A 22972-nucleotide genomic window follows, 5' to 3' on the forward strand; every position below is an offset into this window, starting at 1 on the left:
CCTGAAAGAGTTGAGGCAATTCAAAAGATTCCTCTCCTCCATAATCTTAGATCCCTTTAGTCTTTTCTTGGAAAAAAAAGAATTCTTAGAAGATTTATTCCAAATTACGCAGAAGTAGCTAAGCTTATTCAAAGTCTCTTGAAGAAGGATGTAAAATTTTTATGGAAAGAAGATGGCAAAAAGGATTTTCAGAAAATCAAAGGTGTTATTGCCAAAGCTCCTATTTTAGTTAGTCCTGATTACTCGAAGGATTTCATGATTTTCTCTTTCGCTTGTGAAAATATTATTGTTGGTGTGTTATTCCAAAAAAATAAGGATGGTCACGAGAAGCCTATTGCTTTCATGAGTAGAGAGCTTCAAAATTCTGAATTAAATTACACTACTAGGGAAAAGCAAGCCTATGCCTTAGTCAAATCTCTTAAGTATTTCAGAACTTATGTGGGTTAGTTTAAAATCATTGCTTTTGTCCCACATTCTGCAGTTAAAGATATATTAACTCAAACTGATTTCTTAGGGACTAGTGGTAGGTGAGTTACAAAAATCCAAGAATATGATTTAGAGATTAGACCCACCAAGTTAGTAAAATATCAAGGCTTGGCTGAAACGATGACCGAATGTAATGAGAAAACTCTTGCTTTAATTTGTCTTAACGATTCATCTTCATCTAAGCTGCAAAGATTAGGAGAGCATGAGTGGTACAAGGAAATTATTTATTACTTGTAAAATTTTACATGTTCTAACCATTTAGTTGCTCATAAGAGAAGGGCTCTTAGATTAAAAGCCACTAAGTATTGTCTCATGAAGGATGGCTTTGGATGGAGAAATCCTGAGGGCATAGTACTCAGGTATGTTGATGAAATTGAGTCCAAAAAGTTAATTTCTGAGTTTCATTCGGGATTTTGTGGTGGTCATTATGCTGCTACAACTACTGCCCACCAAATTCTAAGAGCTAGTTATTATTGGCCTTCGAATTTTTCTGATGTGCATAAGTTTGTTAGAAGTTGTCAAGCTTGCCAACTATTCACTGGGAAATAGAAGCTTGCTGCCCTACCCTTACAACTTGTGGTTGTGGAGGCACCTTTTTAGCATTAGGGTCTGGACTTCAATTGGAAGTTTCATGAAAATTCTAGCAATGACTACTCATGGATTTTGACTGCTACTGATTATTTCACTAAATGGATAGAAGCCATCCCCGCCAAGAATGCCACTGAAAAGGTCATTATGGATTTCATTGAAAATAATATCATTACTAGATTTGATGTCCCTGCCAAGATCACTACTGATAATGCCAAGGCTTTTAGTTCTTCAACATTTTCATCTTTTTGTTTCAAGTATGGAATTGTCTTATCTCATTCATCTAATTATTATCCTCAAGGTAATGGCCTTGCTGAATCAAGTAATAAAAATCTTATAACCATTATCAAGAAGATAGTAGGACATAATAAGCGATCTTGGGACAGTATAATATGGGCAGATAGGATTTACTAAAAATAAAGCTACTGGTAAAAGTCCCTTTGAATTAGTTTATGACTTGGATGTAACTTTACTTGTGCACCTTAAATTGCCAGCTTATTAACTCCTTCAACATATTTCTAGTGATAAAGATGTTGTTCAAAATAGAATTGATCTGATTGTGGAGTTGGATGAAACTCGTAGGAAAGATTTTGATAATGTGTGTAAAAGTCGGTCTAACATTAATAAAAGATTTGATAAATCATCTCAATCTAGATCTTTGCAGATTGGAGATATGGTACTCTTTTGGGATCACAAGAATGAAAAACCAGGAAAACATAAGAAATTTGACAATTTGTGTCTGGGACCATACATTATCCGAGACATTGCTGGGCCAAATTCATTCCACTTGAGCAGATTGGATGGCGAACCACTTGACTTACCTGCAAATGGCCAAAAGATCAAGCTATTCTTCAAAGATGACATTTGATGCCATGGGGCATCCTTATATTGTATTTCTAACCCCACACCTTGTCATTTCAGCATTTCATCTCTGTTTTAGGATTAGATTTACTTTTCATGTTAATAAAATTATTGATGAATTTTCATTTCATGTGCTTAATGTTATATGATGATATTTGGGCAGACACTAATGTAATTTTGTGTGTTGCTTGGATGCAAATTCTAGATTCTCACATTCCTTCGATGCAGCAACGTGTCCCCAAGTAGAGCCAGATGTTGACCACAATGTGTCAATGATCCCATGGCAAGTACACCCCCTTTTTTGCAAAAGGGATATCGCCTGATCTATGTGCTCATGTCGTCCAGTGATCATCATCAGCCTGATCATCATGTTATAATGTAAACACATTTTGCATGTATATGATGTAAATAATCTCATTAGAATCGTGTGATGTATGTAACAACCTAGGTAAACTTATCTTTCTAGTGACGATCTCCATTCTAGAAGGTTTTTTGTGTCACTGATCCAGTCTCGGATGGTCGACAAAGTTTTCCCCAAAGCTGGAATGGATTTTGTCGCTAGGATCTTAGGTGAGTCTTAGTGGTCTAGATCGAGTCTATGTAAAAGTGATTTGGGAATAATCATAACTATTTGGTTAGGTTATTTTATTACAAATTGCTTGGTCTGCTGGATTATATTTGTGTCTCAAAAATGGGTAGTCTGTGAGGGTCTATTACAAATGGGTTTTCCCCCTTATGATGTAAAAAATATGAAAATCATGATGTAAAGTGTCTTGAGGGTTGGGAAAATAATTTATTCCCTCATAAGTTAATTAATTAAATTTTCTGGCCCAAAATTAATTAAAATCCTAAGCCAGAAATTTAATTAATTCTAGGTCCTAGGTACGTTTAAATTCTCCAAAGGCAAAATTCATCGATCCTAAAAAGTTAAATTTTAAAGGGTCCTGGGACTAAGGTAAATTATTTTGATAAATTTTAAATCTTTAATCCCTGGGGGTTAAGTCAAAGTCAAAATTTTGGGGAAATTAACTCAAAAATTCTATTTTTGAATTAATTAAAATGCATTTAATTAAAAATTTCGAATTTCCCCAAATATTTAAATATTTCGACAAATGAAATTAAAAGAAATTTTAATCTTTATCAAAAATCGAGAGACAATTGAGATTTCTTTAATGAGAATCACTCGAACTAGCCGTTGGAGGATTTATCTTTAAATAGGTCACTTGTCAATCGATTCATCTGATCTCTGATTCATGTGCCTATCTCTCAAGCTCTCTTGTATACTATTTTGAATTAATGCAAAAGTATCTGGGGTTTCAACATGTTGTGGTGTTCCTCTTCACAAATTTATGGTAACATTGTTTTAATTTCTGCTTAATGTTATGTGAAAACTATCAATCAATAGCTCTTTTAGAATAATTTGAATACAGGTATCTTATTCAATTTGTTAGATCTAGGGTAACTTTCTAAATTTTTATCGAAGTAGCAGGGATCTTTATTTCTTCATAATTTCATCGTTGCTCTATTTCTCTACTTGGTTTGATGGTTGATCTAGTGTTTGCAGGAGATTTTTCGAGTTTTTTTAGCGTTTGGGGATAGATCTCGGTTGGACCAACCTACTCTCAGCATGTATTTTCTGAAGAGCCTACTTCACATAAACTCCGGGATTTATCTTAAGATTGAATTATTTTTCCTACAGGGTGTTTTTGGGCTAGTACCTCTCCAAAATTTTCAAAATTTATTTTTAAACAATTGTGGAAAATTGATAGATCTGGCTGTTGAGAGCCTTAGATTATCATATCTGGGAGCAGAGTTGGACTCATACTCTTCAAGTCTAATAGATATACCATCTTTGTGCATAGATCTGTAATTTTTTTTGGTTTTCTGACTTGGGTTTCTGGGGTTTTGTTTATTTTTGTATATCTGGGTTCTGGGTGTTTTTGTTTTTCTGGTGCAAATCAGAAGGGAATTTTTTAAGCCAAATCTAGGCCCTGAAGGGTAAAATTTAGCCTCAATACCATCTTGCAACGACATTATTCCAAATTATTTTCAGTTTGAGGATTTCAGAGTTTAGATCTGAGGGTTTTTTTACACGAGTTTCGAGGACAAATCTGAAGTAGAGGCACATCATTTTAACAAAATATTTTTTTGGGAAAAATTTTCAAGTTTTTGGGCTATTGTCTGCTACTATGAAGCTCTTCAAAAAATCGCAGCCTTCTCTGTTTGCGTTTTTCTTTTGCTACTGCATTTTCTCTTTATTTAGCCTTCTGCGTTTTATTTTGCCATCGTTGCCATATCTACGTCCTCCTTGCTGTCCTAGCTCTCCTCTATCCCGCAGTCTTCATCCCTTGCCCTCGTCTCCTAATCTGCAGCCCTAACTTCAGCATTTCGAAACCCTTGTCCGCTGTTCATTCCTTCTCCTCCCGCAGATTTTCCTTTCCTCTACGTTGTCAATCCTTGAATCAAATCTCCTCTGCATGATTTCCCTCGCATTCGTCATCCCCTTCCGACCTGCGTCCTCCCTCAAGCTCCTTTTCCTTGCTGCCTGCCATCCCCTCGAAATTTCTCTCCGTCGTCGCCGTCGAGCCTTCCTGCAAAACCAACATTCAATTTTTTTTTTTTTTTTCGTTTTGGTTTTTCTCTCTTAGTTTTGATAAGCGTTAGGTTTAGATTTAATTTTTTTTAACATAGTTCAATTTTTAGCTTTTCATTTTAATTTTGTTTTGAATTTTTATTTATTTTTGTTTTGGTTTTAAATTAAAAAAGAAAACTTAAACATTTTAATTTTAAATTAAAAAAAAAAAAAACTTAAACATTTTGATTTTAAATTCTTTTTAGTGTGTGACTTTGATCGAATTTTTTTTTTTTTTTTTTTTGCCTTTCCTTTTGGTTTTGATTTCTTTATGACCTTTTTAATTTTGAAAAAACAAAAAATAAAAAATACAAAAATTCATTTCCATTTTTATTTTTAATGTGACTTTGAGACTTCGAAAAAATTAAATCAAAAGATAAATTTTCACATTAAAAGATTTTAAATTTTTTTTATGTGGCCTTTGGCCCATTAAAAAATTTAAAAGTTATTAAATCCTTTTGATTTGTTTTACTTTGGTCACATTAAAAAATCTTAATTAATCATTGGCCACATTAAACTTACTTCATAAAACTTAGCGCATCGAAGAATTTTTCCCAAGGAATAATTAAATTGTTAATCTAAAGTTCCTTCTTGGTGTCTTTTTGTGTTAAGGGTAAAATCTTTAAAAGAAAACTTTTGTGGTTTTAAACATTTCAACTTCTCCATAGTCAAACACGCTTAATTTTTAATCATATCTAAAGACTGACTATAGGAAAGCGGCAAATTTTCCTAGATTTGGGTCACTAAGGACAAATCATTTTAATTCTAAGATTGTGAATTGTTTAGCATTTAAATTTCATGGTTATTTAAAGTATTTAGATCTCTAGAAATTTGATTGCTAGAATATTTTGCATCTATTGAGATTAAACTTCATATTATTTGTTTGAATTATTTGATGTTCATTGCACGTTAAATATTTTGCGAATATTTCGAGTAATTATCATAGTACTCTGTCATAAAATTGTGATAAATTGTGTATCTTTTGTTCCTAAGCTAAGTATTTTTGTTGGCATTGATATTAAATTGTAAAGATTTTTTTTTATTCTCTTTGAGCTATAATTGTATCAAAAAGATTTGAAGTAATCCTGTGGTTTAATTGTGATATTTTAAGGGGTTTATCTTTAAGTCTTTACCTGGTAAAGTGAACATTTCATTTTGGTGATTAAGAGATTTTGCGACACAAACGTTTATGATCCTCAAGTCTAACTTTATCTCATCGTCTCGTGCATTTTGCATATAAGTTAGCTTTGCATAATTGAAATTTACTTCCAAACATAAGCTTGGTCTTTGCTTGAGAAACCTGCTTTTAATAGTACTTAAAACGGTGACCTTGCAGTCATCAGAGCCACAACTCTCTGCAGCGCCAGAGGCACCGGGTATGTTAGATTTTCAGGAGAGGTATCGTTAATCACACATTAGTGTGCTTCATCTTATCTTGTCTCTGCCAATTACTACGAAATCAGGTTCAACACAGAAAGGATCGAAGGATTAAAACTTCGATAGGCATTTAACTAAAATTAACCAAGATTCTTACATCTCACATTAGTTTTAGTATATGCATTTCATATAAGATAGTCATTCATCTAAGCAGCAGCTTCTAATCGGTTACTTGGTCTTAATTTCCCTAGCAAAATCATTGACTCCATAAGGCACTGATATCAATCGTTTAAATCAAATCCTATAAGTTTTGCTAAATCTTAATCAAGTACTTGGTCGCTTCACTGTGTCTCCCAAGATTGGGGATCAAGGTGACAGCCCTCGATTTGAGCCGCTGTTGTGGTGCCTAGACATTCTAAGCAATAACAGGGTGTAAAACCCAAGTTGATTACGATGTGTGAAAATTTCTAAATCTAACACCTCATAAACCCCTACTGCATTTTCTGGTTTACTATCTCCTACTTGTTCTTTGCATTAACAAGTTATTTAAATGCATAAATATCGAAGTAAACACAAATGCAGCGTTCACAAATATACAGATCAACAATTAAAATAAATTGAGACAACACAAGGGACACCGTTATTTTTGGACAATCGTCCCCGGAAAAACCCAATGCGGGAAAACCTGTGCAGCATATATGAGGGTTTTATTATTAAGCAGATTTCTGAATACTATTAGAATATTTCTATTTAGTATTTAATGCCCATTCTATTGGCTGTTTCTATTTTTATTCTTTTAGCAGTTTCTTAGATGAAACTGATTGTTCCCATATTCTACATAGAAACCTGATGTTTCTATTATTGTAAATATCTTTGTATTATCATTGAGCTGTTGGCTCATTTCTAATGTATTGATTCGATATTCTTTTACATGTGTGTTTCGCACTGTTTTATGGTATCAGAGCACAGGGATTTTTTTTTCGAAATAATTTTTCATAGTTTGAAAAATTCAGTAGTTCATTTCGAAACTGCTCTCAGGGTCTGTAGATTTCTTGATCAGCTATCCTCTTCATTCCTTTCTAAGGTCGAGCCCTCTGTAAGCCAGGTAGCCTTCACTGAGTCTTAGCCTCGGCTTTGCTCACTGTGATAAAAGCTTACAGTCGTCAATCTCGATACAGAAAGGGATTCTTCTCCTGCATTATCATTTTATGAGGAATTAACTGTGTGGCGGTGCTCGGAATCGTGAAATTGTCTTGAAATTAAAATCCGGCATTTTTGAAATTAGCAGTCGATTTGTCGGTTGAAGTTTATCTGTTTTAAAGTAAATTAGCAGTCGATTTGTCGGTTGAAGGTTATCTGTGTTGAAGTCTTGTTCATTTCGTGGCCCGTGAATTCTCAGCCACTGCGAATATCAGTGTTCAACCTTCGTTTTCAACTGTGCGTTGCTGGTGTGAGACAAAACGCTGATAAAAACCCTCCTTAAGAACTGTGCGAGTTACAGTGAGAAACATGGTAACGGCATAAGGATTTTCACACTCCAGGGTCACAAACTTATACTCTCTGTGGTCGTTTTTGCTATTGCTATTCTTCGGGTTCGAGTTTTGATGGTGAATTAAAACCGGAAGCGGTAGCGGAAATCAAAGATTAATTCGTTTTTTGTTTGCTCAAGTATTTCCGCTCACGTATTCGACAGAACCACGTAAAGGCACTTTCCAGCGGCACGGGTATCCTCGTCAACACCTTCCAGCGGCACGGGTATCCTCGTCAACACCTTCTCCGATCTCGTAGCTGCGTTTCTCGACGCCCTCCGCAGAGTATAAGTGACGGCCATTTTCCAGATTACGTTGGACGCCATTTCCACGGACGCCATTTTCCAGATTACGTTGGACGCCTTTTTCCAGATTACGGCCGTTTCGGTTTCGGTTACGTTTCAACGTTGGATGTGTTTCTCATTGGACAAAGATGAATTAATGTTCCATTTTTTTATTGCTGTTTACGTGTGGAGGACAGTCCCAGAACAGCGTGGACAGTAAGTGACAGCATTTTTTTTCATTAAAGCGGTGGGATCAGAACAGCGTGGACAGCATCAGTCTAAGTATTTTTTTTCCCCTTCACATCAGCTGTAATCTTATAAAGATACAGGTGACCTCTTGTCCGGTGTTTTGATCTGGTACAGATCTGAGTTATTTTTTTGTGCAAGCCTATTTCTTTCAAAACAGAATTTGTTAAGGTGTGGTACAGTCATCCTGAAAGAGGAATTTTAAGCAGGCAGCTACATTTTTTTTGTGTGTCAGACTTCTGTATTGTCTTTAGGAAAATGGCCACGCTCACCAATCTGATGTTAGAAGGAAATCAACGCTTTAATGGCAGCAACTATAACATTTGGAAACAAAAAATGCTGACCATTTTTGAATACAGGCGTCTTGATCAGCTCATTTTGGGCAAAGAGCCTCGTCCCGGTACAGCTGGTACCGATCAAGATAAATTTGATGATCGAAATCGAGAGGCTGTTATGCTTCTCAAGCTCTCTGTCGCTGATGATCAGTTACCACAGATTCCTTCTGGCAAGACCGCTGCCGAAATCTGGCAACAGTTGAAAGAACTGCACGAGACATCTGACAAAAGCAGAGCATTTTTTCTCAAAAATCAGTTGTTCTCCATCATGATGGATGAACATATGTCTTTACAGGAACATCTCAACAGAATTAAAGACATTCGAGATCAGCTCGAAGCCATTGGGCGGACCATGGAAGAAGAAGATATGGTAGTTATTACTCTGAAAAGTCTACCAAAATCTTATGAGCACTTCATAGAAACTCTCAACATTACGACCACAAATGTTGATCTGAAGTTTCCAGATTTATGTACCAAACTTCTGCAGCAGGATCGGTGGAAACAACAGTTTGGTAGTGGTGCTTCATCAGTACCCTCGGAAAATGCATTTGCTGCAAAATACCAGTCCTCTCAGTCCTTTCAGCAGAAAGGCTCTTCTCAGTTTTTTGATCCTGCTAGGAAGAAAAGTGTGCAGTGTAATTACTGTCACAGGTTCGGTCACATGAAGAAAGATTGCCGACAGAGGATTGCTTCTGAACAGAAGAAACAGGGAGGGCCACATCAGACAGCAAATGTTGCAGATATTCCGAGCAGACAGATTCTGCCTTTTACGCCTTTATGGCTAAAAGGTCTTCAGAACATGTTCCTTCCTCTGCATGGTACATTGATTCTGGTGCATCACGTCACTTTTCTCACAGGCGTGACTGGTTTATGGACTTCTCACCTTTCAGTGATTCCGTGGTATTTGGTGGAGGTGAAAAGTACACTGTAGCTGGCAGAGGTACAGTTCAAATTCAGTCTGGTGGACGCACACTCATATTTCTGAATGTATACTATGTTCCTGGTATGGAGATTAATCTGCTATCTGTCAGCCAGATTATGAGGAATTCTCCTCAGCTTGATGTTGTGTTCAGTGCACACAAGTGCTCCATCATTGACAGGGAGACCAGTCTAACAGTTGCTGTTGGCCTAGAGGACCATGGTCTATACAGGCTACTTGACACCGGTGACTCTCCAGAAGTGGCCCTAGCAGCACGTGTCTCTCCCATCAGCACTCTATGGCATCAGCGATATGGGCATTTAAATATGCAGTATCTCTCTCAGCTCTCTCGGGAGGGACTTGTGTCAGGATTACCTGATATTCAGACTCAACAGTTGGGGATATGCAGCGCCTGTCAAGCGAGAAAGCAACATCGGTCTTCATTCAAAAATGGAGAATCTTGGCGAGCATCTCAGGTACTTCAGTTACTTCATGCTGATATTTGTGGTCCTATGAATACACCTTCTATCACTGCTTGCAAATATTTTTTACTTATTGTAGATGACTTCAGTAGAAAGATGTGGGTGTATTTTTAAAAAAATAAATCTGATGCTCTTAGTACCTTTCAGAAGTTTAAAACCTTAGTTGAAAAAGAATCTGGTTATAATATCATGACCCTTAGGACCGACAATGGGGGGGAATTTTGTTCCTCATCTTTTGCCAACTTCTGTGATATCCATGGCATCAAACGTCAATTAACCACTCCTTACACTCCCCAGCAGAACAGTGTTGTAGAGCGTCGCAACCGCACGGTTCTTGAAATGGCTCGTTCCATGTTACAACACAGGAGTGTTCCAAACAAATTCTGGGCTGAAGCGGTATTTACTGCTGTTTACCTTCTTAACCGATCACCTACTCAGGCTGTTAAAGGGAAGACTCCTGAAGAAGTTTGGTCTGGTCGTAAGCCTAAGATCAGTCACCTCAAAGTATTTGGCTCAGTTGCATATGTTTGGATTCCACCTGCTAAGCGCTCTAAGTTGGATTCCAAAAGCTAGAAACTCATGATGACAGGTTACAGTGATCATCACAAGGCCTATAGGCTGATAGATATAACCACTGGTCGTCTTAGCTTCAGTAGAGATGTAGTATTTGATGAAGACAGAGGATTCTTTCAGTCTTCTTCTTCTGAGCAGCGTTCTGAGGATCAGCCTCACAGTGTTCTTCTTCCGGTCGGTCCACCTGATGGGAGGGATGATGTAGCATCAGTATTTGATAATACTCTATCTGAGCTTCCTCCAGCAACTAACCCTCCTCTTGCTGCCCCTATTGCTCTTGAGTCTTCTCCACCTTCTCCTGATATTGGTTCCTCTACTCCTGATATTGGTTCTTCTACTCTTCGGCCTAAATGGTGGGCTAAAACCATTGGTGATCTCCGGGATGATGAGCTCCTTGAAGGTAGGACTTCTAGACATAAGAACAGACAACAGTCTACAGTCAATTTTGCTCTTATGGCTAACCTACACAGTATTTTTGAGCCTCAAACCTATTCAGAGGCTAAGGGTACATCTGAGTGGGAGCAGGCTATGGAAGCCGAATTCCAGAGTCTTCAGAAGAATCACACCTGGACTCTCTCTGATCTTCCTGCCGAAAAAAAGCCCATAGGCTGCAAATGGGTGTATAAAGTGAAATACAAAGCTGATGGAACCATAGACAAGTATAAAGCTCGTCTTGTGGCTCGAGGGTTCTCACAGAAGGAAGGCATCGACTATTAGGAGACTTTTGCTCCTACAGCCAAGATGAGTACCATAAGGCTTGTCCTTGCCCTAGCAGCTCAGTTCAATTGGAAAGTTCATCAGATGGATGTAAAGAGTGCTTTCCTAAATGGTGATCTTCAAGAAGAAGTCTACATGACGCAGCCTCCAGGATTCAAAGTTGCTGGTCAAGAACAGAAAGTGTGTCGGTTAGCTAAAGCAATCTATGGATTGAAACAAGCTCCTCGGGCTTGGTACATGAAAATTGATCAGTACCTGACAGATTAGGGTTTTCAGCGGAGCCCATCTGATGCAAACTTGTATATCAAGCATACTGGTAATGATATCTTGTTTGTGGTTGTCTATGTGGATGACCTTATCATTACTGGCAGCTCTACACATTTGATCCATGGGATCAAACAAAATCTATGCAGCACTTTTGAGATGACAGACTTGGGACTTCTTCATTACTATCTGGGGGTTGAAGTTTGGCAGACTGAAAATCAGATCTTTCTCTCTCAGTCCAAGTATGCCAAAAATCTTGTGGAAAGGTTCAAAATGCAGGATTGCAAACCGGCCACGACTCCTATGGAACCAGGGCTCAAACTTTCAGCACAGTCATCCTCTCCCCTTGTGGATGAAACTTTATTCAGGCAATTAGTGGGCAGTCTCATCTATCTTACTGCTACCAGACCTGACATCAGTTTTGCAGTAAGCTACATTTCCCGCTTCATGTCAGCTCCTAAAGTTGATCATTGGACAGCAGCAAAGCGGGTGCTACGATATGTGTGTGGTACTTCTGATTATGGCCTCTTATATACTCGCAGTTCCAATCCTATTCTCAGTGGCTACACTGACTCTGACTGGGCAGGTTCGGTTGCTGACCGTAAATCTACAGCTGGGTATGTATTTAGTCTAGGATCTGGTGCTGTTACTTGGACTAGTAAGAAGCAACAGGCAGTGGCTCTCTCCTCAACGGAAGCCGAGTATCGGGGAGCAGTTAAGGCATCCTGTGAGGCAGTTTGGCTTCGACGTATGCTTGCAGATATGCATGTTTTCCAGACAGGGCCTACTTCTTTGTTTTGTGATAATCAGGGAGTGCTCAAACTTGCCAAGAATCCAGTCTTTCATGAACGAACAAAGCATGTGGAAACTCATTGCCACTACATTCGCCAGCTGGTTGAAGACGGCTCAGTTCAGTTGCAATATGTTCCCACAACAGAGCAGCCCGCCGACATTTTCACCAAGCCTCTTGGCCCTGATAAATTTGTAAAATTCAGAGGGTCTATTGGTGTTGTAAATAGATTGAGCATTAAGGGAGGGTATTAGAATATTTCTATTTAGTATTTAATGCTCATTCTATTGGCTGTTTCTATTTTTATTCTTTTAGCAGTTTCTTAGATGAAACTGATTGTTCCCATATTCTACATAGAAACCTGATGTTTCTATTATTGTAAATATCTCTGTATTATCATTGAGCTGTTGGCTCATTTCTAATGTATTGATTCGATATTCTTTTACATGTGTGTTTCGCACTGTTTTAAATACAACTAGGGTGCCAGAAATGGCTCACCCTTCAGAGAATATCCTTGGCAACAATACCTCTATCTGTGGACAGATATTCCGACTGATCAGCAATTAGATGAACAATCCCAAAGTGACTCCAGATGTTCCTTGTGCTGGACAGCGAAAGCTACTCCACGCACTCCTCTGGAACTGCATCACCCTCTTTGGCTCTGCGTCAGCCAACCAGCTGTCAGTTTGTCCCACTAAATCACCTCAATGCAACCTCTGAAGCTCACTGTATCCTCTGCGTCAGCCTCTACAGCTTTTGAGTCAGCTTCTTTGATCCTCTGCATCCTCTGCACTGGGCTCCTTAGCCTCTACATCAACCCTTGTTTCCTCTACGTCAACCCTCCTAAGCTCTGCGCTGCCTCTTCCAGCACTCTGCTGCCTCTCTAACATGTATTCTTCAGCCTTGGATCGAAATCCTCTTGCTGAACTGTCCCTCGCTACAACTGATCACTCACTTGATTTCCTCAGCAAACCCTGCCCCATAAAATCGAATTCTTGATCTCTCTTGGTGTGTCTCCAACTGAACCTGAAGCCTCCTCTTATACTTTCTCTGTTGACAATTCAACGGCCGAAATTAAGTCCCTAATCAACGGATAAAATTAGATCTGGCTTGATCCTCATTATTTAGAACTTTCTCACCCATATTATATTAATACACATTAATATTTTAATTTTCCTAAGTTTAGACTTAGGAACCCATTAAAAATATTAATTATTTTAATATCTCTCCATTTCGGTGGAATTTCTCCAAACGACTTCTGGGTCTTGGAGATCTCATCTACCTTAGCCTCTCCACCAAATTTCATGGCTAGAGCACATCTGATGCTACCAAAAATCAACACTCCCTCTTAGCAAGGAATATGCTCTAGTAATGCTTCACCATAGAAACATCACACTGATCTTCCACAACAGTACCTGTGCTAATGCTTGGCCTCCTGCCTCACATCCCTTGCATTACTGCTTCCTGTACTGCTGCCCATGACACGGCCACATTTGTACTGCAACTCCCTCTCAACATGTTGCATCATGCTGCCCATAGCACTGCCACTGCTAACTGTTGCATTGCAACTCAGTTACTACTATCCTGTGCTCCCTCTGCTGCCACTGCGCTGCTGCAACCTCTTTTGTGCCTCGCACACTGTTGCAACCTCCACTGCGCTGCTACAGACTTCTGCGCTCTAGCACTGCCTTGCCGCTCCATCACACCTTGCTCCACCTGACACCTGTCATCGTGCTACTGTCATTAAGAGCTCCCGTACCCGGATGTGATCCAAGAGTTTGGGTACCTCAAGGATCCTGCCCCTGCATGTAGTTTTCCTGACTACAACTTGATGTCAACCCACCTCTTCTATAGAGGTGCATGAGCACTCATGGCACAATCGTCATCAGCCTCGACATCCTTCTCCACCTTTGTTGGAGTTGCCTTCGAGTCAAAAGCTTCTACCTTGCCTTTCTTCCTGGGGCACTAAGATGCATAACGTCCCAGCTCCCCACAGTTGAAGCACTTGACCTTGGAGATGTCCTTCTTCCTCTTCCCTAACTGTCTAGCAAGATGCTAGAGCCGCATCCTCCTCTTTCTTGCTTCGAACTCTCTTACCACTACTCTTAGCCTTGGTCAACCTCCTGATCTCTTCTTGTCGAAGAGCTGCCCACATCTCTTCCCAATTGGGGAGAGTCACTCTGCCCAAAATGCTTTGGACAAACGTCTCCCAATCCTCGGAGACTGCATTCAGAACAATCCTGACCATAAACTCTGGATTTGGTGTAGACCCCACGGAAGTAAGCTGGTGGTGAATTCCTTGCAACCTTGAGGAGGACATGATCTATCTCCTCTCCTTTCTGCATCTGATATGACCTCAGCTGATTCTCCAATAACATCTTTCGTTGCACGGAAGAGCCTTGGTATAAGGTGGTCAGCGTCTGCCATATCTCATTCATTGTGTTCTTCTCAGAAATATGTGGTATGACATGATCCTTGACCCCGTCTAGGATCATGCATTTCGCCTTCGCCATGGCCTCCTCATACTTCTCATTTGCATTCGGGTCAACTGGGACAACTACAGTTTTCAAGGCATAGTCCTTGATGCGATGTTTATCCAGGATTGCCAGGATCTTGGCCTTCCAGATGACAAAATTGGAAGCCCCGTCCAATCTGTCATGATCCCTCAATTCATTCACTACCATCTTTGCTCCTCTTCTAGACTCCCTCTGAGTCTCGACTTCCCTCCTAGAAATCCTCTTGCCAACTATCGAATCACTCCTCTCCAATCCCCCTTTGCTGCTGCAACTCGGATCTAGATCTCTTGGCTAGAAATCTGTCGAGGTAGTGCTTCCCTCTACCTTAGTTCCGTCTCCTTAGACATTATTCTACATAGACAGAAACAGTGTCCCACCAGCTCCTCAAATCACAATCTGCACAGCTCCCTTAGCCCCGACAACTGAAGAATCTGAGCCTTTCTGGCTCTGCGCAATCACAGTGAGAGCTGGATCAGCTCCTCCTGGCCTCAGCGTCGATCCTTCCTGGCTGAGAAAGATGACCGAGCACTGCATAGGCCTGATTTGCCCCCCCTCTGCCTCTACGTTGGCCTTTCTCCTAACTCAAAATGCTAATGCAGGCTCTGCATGAATCTCTACGTCACCCTCTTAGCACTGCATCACTCCTCCTCTTGCCTCTTCAGCTCTGGAACAGCGTTGTCTCTCGGGACAGCTGCTTCTCTGTTGCAAACTCTTCAGATTTTCCCGCTAGTGCCTTCACTCTCCTATCATCTACAATCCCTCTAAGACCATGTGAAAATTTCTGAATCTAACACATCAAAAAACCCTACTGGATTTTCTGGTTTACTATCTCCTACTTGTTCTTTGCATTAACAAGTTACTTAAATGCATAAATATCGAAGTAAACACAAATGCGACATTCACAAATATACAGATCAACAACTGAAAGAAACTGGGACAACACAAGAGACACCATTAGTTTTAGACAATCGTACCCGGAAAAACCCAATGCGGGAAAATCGGTGCAGCATATAAGAGGCTTTTATTATTAAGCAGATTTCTGAATACAACTAGGGTGCCAGAAATGGCTCACCCTTCAGAGAATATCCTTGGCAGCAATACCTCTATCCGGAGACAGATATTCTAGTTGATCAGTAACTGGATGAACAATCCCACAGTGACTTCGACTGTTCCTTGTGCTAGACAGCGAAAGCTGCTCCACGCACTCCTTTGGAACTACGTCACCCTCTCTGGCTATGCGTCAACCAATCAGCTCTCAATATGTCCCACTGAATCACCTCAGAGCAGCCTTTGAAGCTCATTGTGTCCTCTGCATCAGCCTCTATGGCTTTTGCGTCAGCTTCTTTGGCCCTATGTGTCCTCTTCGCTGGCCTCCTTAGCCTCTGCGTCAACACTTGTTGCCTTTGCGTCAGCGCTCCTAGGCTTTGCACTGCCTCTTTCAGCACTCTGCTGCCTCTCTGATATGTATTCTTCAGCCTTGGATCGAAATCCTCTTGCTGAACTGTCCCTCGCTGCAACTGATCACTCACTCAATTTCCTCAACAAACCTTGCCCCAGAAAATCGAATTCTTGATCTCTCTTGGTGTGTCTCCAACTGACCCTCAAGCCTCCTCTTATACTTTCCCTATTGACGATTCAACAGCCAAGATTAAGTCCCTAATCAATAGCTAAGATTAAATCTAGCTTGATCCTCGTTATTTAGAACTTTCTCACCCATATTATATTAATACACATTAATATTTTAATTTTCCTAAGTTTAGACTTAAGAACCCATTAAAAATATTAATTATTTTGATATCTATCCATCTTAGTGGAATTTCTCCAAACGATTTCTGGGTCTTGATGATCTCATGTGCCTTACCCTCTCCACCAAATTTCATGGCTAGAGCACATCCGATGCTACCAAAAATCAACATGATGCAGGTGTTCTACCTCATGACTTTTGAGGGTCATTGATGGGAAGATTGGCAAGCAATATGATTGGGTTGAGATTTATCCCTTCTATGGTTCCGGGTTGAGAATGAGCTCCCCGATGTGATTCCAAGGGTGAGATGTGCTCCCCGATGTGATTCCAAGGGTGAGATGTGCTCCCCGATGTGATTCCAAGGGTGAGATGTGCTCCCCGATGTGATTCCAAGGGTGAGATGTGCTCCCCGATGTGATTCCAAGGGTGAGATGTGCTCCCCTGTGTGTTTGGATATCCTATTGCTCGATATGCAGTTGAGGTATGTGACTCCCCCATGAAATAAAGGGTGGAAGCTAATGCTCCCTGATTCTTCTCCTTTTAGATTCGAGAATGTTTCAGCGGACAAAGTTGAGCAGAGATGAATACGGCATGATGACAGTATAACAAGATGATATGATGATCTACGGACGAATATTGGCAGGTGGAATTCTTCTTAGTTGAGAGGGAGTGTTAACTATGCAACTAGGGTTATATTCCACCTTGGACAGCTCATATGATGGAGATGATGTTTCCATTGAATTCCTCTTTTCGAGAGGACCAAAATCAACCTAAAGATCACCTCATTTGGACAAGAAGAAGTTGGTTTTTGAATTTATGTACCCACTCATGTACATTGGGATAGGTCAGCCTCACACACATGTATAATTGGATAGGTCAGCCTCAACATCAAATGGACCCCCATGGAAGCCTATAAATACAAGAGACTTCAAGCTCATTTGATTATCATCATGAAGCATCTTCTCTTCTTCGATTGTTTGGTTCGCACAGGTCTGATGGAGGAAGCTCGCGCAAGGTCTGAAATTACAGGTCTGAGGCTCGCATGTGTTTAGGGTTTTTGTTTTCTAGTCGCACGCTTGCCACATGTCAGATCCGACTACAGTCGCACGCTTGCAACACCTCATAGAATGATTGGGAATCCACAGTCGCTCGCATAACATCTTGAAGGGTGCGACTGAGGCTCTGAGATAGTTTTGGACAGATCCGACCACAGTTGCTCACTTACAATGCTTCAAAGAGCAACTAGGAAGTCATAGTCGCTCGCTCACAGTGTCTCAGGGAGCGACCCAGAACACACAGTCGCTCGAAAAATAACTTAAGAGTGCGATTGGGGTTCTGAACTAGGGTTTGAGAGTTGACGGCAGCTGACTATAGATGTTTGAAGGTTGGAAGGTTTCTGTCTGTTGTATAGTGATTCCAAAAGTCTCTTTCTTATTTGTATTGGGGAAATATTTGCTAGATGATTATGTATTGGACTCATTATAGTCTCCGCTGAAACATTTTATGACAATCTAATAAGAAGAAAATTTGAAAGGGTTTTCCCCTAGTGGGGTTTTTCCCTGGTTGTTGATCAATCTAGTGTCTCTTGTGGTCGTGTTATTGTCTCTTTTATCATTGCATATATTGTTCTCTCTTCAATTACTGTTTGTGATTGGAAACATTATTAATAATTGGATGCATTGCTAAATGAAAAATCGATTTGGGCTGAAGTAATTGAAACAACATAAAACAATCTGAAAAGATAACATTCACAAACTGTGTACATAGGCTGACCTTGTTTGGATTCTGAATATTTATATGGTTTATTTAACTTCGCTAATGTTGTAGCTTGCATCTATTCTTAGAAATACACTTAGCCATTTATCAAAAAGTTTCATAAAAAAATATTTCTCAAAATTATTTTCAAAAAGCATTTTATATCTGTAAATAACTTTTGTATAATTTATTTTTGTAAATTATTTTTTCTAATTGGGGTTTTGGGATTTTGAGATTTCTTGTATATATTGGGGTTTTGAGCATTTGTAAATTTATTTTTACAGGTGTGATTAGGAGAGAAGAGTTGGAATAGAGCTAGATCTAGACCCTTGATGGTAAGATCTAGCCTCTAAAATTTTCTGCATGGCCAGGAATTGAAGAATTTGCGGTAAAATTTAGATCTGAAGCAAATTAATTTTTTTAGCGCTGGGGTTTCGAGTTTTGGGGCTCCTAACCCTGGATCAAGCCCCCCCAAGCCCAATGTCTCCCTCCTGATCCCCTACATCACCCTTTGAAGGCCCTACGTCATTGTTTTTCGGCCCTTGGAGGCTGGTCGTGAGCCCTAGGGGCCTCAGCCTCAGCTTCCTTTGCTTCCCCCTGTCATAGTGTTTTAGGGATTTTTTAGGCATGGTCGTGGGCTTTTAAGGCCTCAGCCTCCCTTCCTAAGGCAACTGCAGGCCTTAAGGGCTTGATTGCCCTAGGACATAGCCTTCTAAGGCCTCTTGGCCTCCTCTTCAGGCTGGACAGCAGCCATTAGGGATAGACGTGGGACTTTCTTGAGCCCCTCCTCCTCCTCTGTGCCCTTCCTTGGCCTCTTGGCCCTAGCTGCTGACTCTTTCAGCCTTTTCCTCTCTTCTTTGGCCCTCTTCCTAGCCCTAGCTTGTCCCCCTTCGTCCTTGGTTAACCTCTGATTTTTCTGAGACTAAAAACTTGGTGTGTTTTGCAGAGAAATTGCCTCAAAAATTTGTGTTTCAGGTGGCATCCACATTGGAAAAATTTTGGGCAAATTTGGCAAGTGTGCTACAAGGCCTTGGGCCTAGGGTTTGCTCTCTAAACCCTCATTCTATCTTTGTTTTACTTCAGCTGTAATAAATTATTCATAACAGTGATATAAGTGCCCTAAAATCTCATCTAAATAGCCTAGACACACTAAAAATTCCATGATAAAATTTTACTTTTGTTTTGGCTACTTGCGCATTGTTTATTAGGCCTAGATCTATTTATTTGCTTGCTGGAAATTTTCTGCATAATCACTAGATCAAATCTGATATTTTCTGAATATCACATCTTTAAGGGCTTAAAAATCAATTTTTTCCAATTTGGCAAGCTTGCCCTAACATTTGAACACATTGAACATTTCGTTTTAAATTAAATTGCATGATCTAGGTGACTGTCATCTCTGATATTTCTGCATATTAAAGGTCTGATATAACACTGGTTATTGCATCACAAGAAGACTAGAGTACTTAGATCTTAGTTGGTAAATTTATTTTGGCATTTGGGTTGCTATTGCTTACATTTGGCATTAATTAGCTCACTGATTTCATATATAAATATTGTTGTCATAAAACTTATATATTCTTGTCATATCATTCATTTATCTCTCATTAAGAGAACATTGGAATATAAATCACATAAGTGCTTTCATGGTTTTACACTTTATTGTTCCTTGTTGCTAGCATTGATATTGTGGAAGTATCTAACACTCGTGGTTTCATTGTGAGCTTTTCAAAGATCTCATAATCTCACATTTATTAAATTCACTCACTCAAATGCTTAATCCATAATTATATCTCTTAAATGAATTTGTGATCTTATTGGCATATCTTGTTCTAATTAAGCATTATTGAACAAATTGTGATCTTGAGGCTCTAAAATCTTGTTGATGGTCTAATTTACTTTGGCATTAATCTTGAAGCATTGACATTGTGGTTGAAGCATTATTGAATAAGTGCTCTAAGTTAAGTTCTTAATCTTGTGTTATTATCTTGGCATTGTTAATTGTATATCTTGAGTAATTGGCATCTTGTGGATTGGTTAACATTGGCATCTTGTGGATTTGACACTGGCACTAAGTTAATTGGCACTTTCTTGGTTGTGAGATTGCATACAATTCATTAATAAGTACTCATGTTGTTAAAGGTTAATCATAACTTAAAGTACTTAAACATTAAGTTAATCTCAAACTAAAAATTTCACTCATAATCACTACATAAGCATTCTAGGCTTGATTTGCACTAATAATTTACCTCCAACCAAGCATACACTTGGTTGATAGACTCCTAGGATAACCCTTTCTCATCTAGCTTGAGGGATTCAGCCCTTTTTAGTGGTTAACATAGTGACCTTCCAGTCGCCAAAGCCACAATCTCTACAACACCTGAATCACTGGGTGGTTGGAATACAGGGGGAGGTATTGTTAATCAAACCTATGTTTGCTTCCCGCTGTCTTCCATCCCACAACCTACTCTAAAGACTGATCTCAAAACAATTAAGAGAGAGGTTCCACTTAGAGTAGACATATAATCTAAAAGTAACCAAGATCCTTGCATTACACCTACCTTCTAGGACATGCATCTCATATAGGTTAGTTGAGCATCTAAGCAACAGTTTTCCATCCGGTTACTTGGTGCTGATTTATAATAAGCAAGAATTTTGACTCCATAAGGCACTAATCTCATTTCTATATCTAATAGAATCCTTAAGCCTTGCTAAATTAAACCGAGTAGCTAGGACACTCAACTGTGTCTCCCGGATAAGTTAGTTCCCAACTTGTCTTTCATTCTCTCATTTTCATAGGGTCTAACCCCCATAGCCTGTTGTTAGGAGACAACTAGAATGGAGTGGGTGGGGATCAGAGTGATAGCTCCCACCCTGAGCAGTGGTCGCGATGCCAACACAACCTAAGCGACAACAAGACACACCTAGACCTATGGTCAAACTTGGTCTTCTCCTCCAAGTCAAGTCACCCAAATCTGATCCTGCACTTCACTCTTGATCTTGCACTTCTAGAATTTTGACCCTCTTGCAATACCAGTTGCCCCAAAATTTACGCCCTGCAGTGTTTGCCCCAATAACAAAACAAAAATTTGTTCCCCTACAATAGTTGCCCCAGAAACTATGAATCACAAAGAGAGAGATTAATTCATACATGCGAGTTCCTATAGAGAGATAGGAGAGAGAAAATTCGACCTTCTTTTTCATCCTTCTTTGTCCTTCTCCTTTGCTCACTTGCCCAGAAACTGTCTTGAGAGAGGAATGTTAATTGCCCAAATGAGGATCTCAAGCTGCCTTTATATAGTAGTCTGTCTAGGGTGAATGGGCATGTCTCTTGTCCAGGGTTGACTTGACTTGCTGGGAAGCCGCCTTGTCACTTTTGGAGCCAAAAATTTCATTTTAAAAATTCAAATTTACATCTTTTAGAAGTCACAATGGGACTTTGACTCAAACATTTATAATTATGCTTTACAATGATAAATATAATTACATCAAGTGATCACAAGTACAATATGAAGATCAACCATAGTTACAAATTCAACAGTAAGGAGAGAATTAAGCCAAGTCAGAATTCCTAAAAATGGTTTAAGGGAGAAAAATATGCCAAATCGAATTAATCAAGAAAAAATCAATCAAGTCGAATTGGCTAAATTAATCCTATAGTTATTTTGTCTCATGCCAAATCAGAGTTACTTCAATTCAACTCAAGCAAAGGTCACTTAACTAGATTTTTTTCTCCATTCAGAGCTCAATTAATTCAGCCATGTGCAGTAACGGCCAATAATGGAGAATTTGACCTATCCTCCTCTTGGTCATAAATTGAAGGATGAAAAAACTATATATACAAGTGGAAGGCCAACCTTTCAATATGAATTTGTCTTGAGCAAAAACAAACAACCATACTTTCTTCTCTCCATTATTCTTCGCTCTCTATTCTACCTCTTATTACTTCGTGTCTAGATATCATTGTATTCAAGTTATGTGATAAACATCTCGGTGCAGCCAACCTCTTGGCTCTCGTGGAATAAACTTCAGTTTTGATCCACTCACTCTGGTTTGTTTGATTCAACATTATCTTGTGCACATTATTAAGAGTATTCAGCTATTTATTTGGGTAATTAACCACTTAGATACACTTTCTTCTCACAATATTTTCCTTATAAAGGGCTGATCTGTGAAGGACTATTCCACACTTTAAACTTAAGGAATCTTTTACACTTCATTGGCCATTAACTTGCTAGTCAAACAACCTTTATCTTGCTCTTTTTTGAGTGTTTATTTGCATATTTACAAATTAAAACAACACATTGAAAAACTAGGGCTCTGAGGCTGGCATGCACCAACCCAAAAGGAAAGGAAGATTGGCCGGTGACACTTCGCTTATTTTTACTGATGATTTCTAAAGTTTATATTAATTCACACTGTAAAAAATAGTGCTAACAAGTCCAAAACAGAATAGAAATATCAAAAGAGTACACAAACCAAATGTCAGAAAATATCATTAATATTTTGAAATATTGTCATGCCTATATTTTAATATCTCATGGCTCTCACTATATGATCAATCTCCATTAGATGGCACTAGACTAGGATTCCATTAGACCCTTCTTTTAAGATCAGCGCAATGTTTACAATAAGTGCTTAGCATTATGGCATGTTGATATCAGACTTTTGACAAACTGTGTAAATCAAGCTGAACCAAGAAAAGCTGTCCAAATGGATTAGGGTTATATTGATTTATAAAGATTCATGGATCACAAAGCACATTTGACTACACTAGTTGTTCTTGTAGCTTATGGGCTACCTTGGATTCACAAACTTGCAACAAAGTAGGAGCTGAAAAAGGGAACATGTCATTTTAGCTGGCTGCTGAACTA

General features: G+C 39.3%; 1 protein-coding gene across 2 annotated transcripts in view; it reads right to left on the reverse strand.

The window, feature by feature from the left end:
- LOC149156229 (uncharacterized) overlaps positions 1–22972 on the reverse strand; it is a 51906-nt gene that overhangs the window by 26431 nt on the left and 2503 nt on the right. The gene's annotated exons all lie outside the window — the stretch shown is intronic.

This window comes from Pinus tabuliformis, chromosome 9 (assembly GCF_031772625.1).
Source record: "Pinus tabuliformis cultivar Carrire ecotype Pingquan chromosome 9, CPIR1, whole genome shotgun sequence".
In the NCBI taxonomy this organism is placed as follows: Eukaryota; Viridiplantae; Streptophyta; class Pinopsida; order Pinales; family Pinaceae; genus Pinus; species Pinus tabuliformis.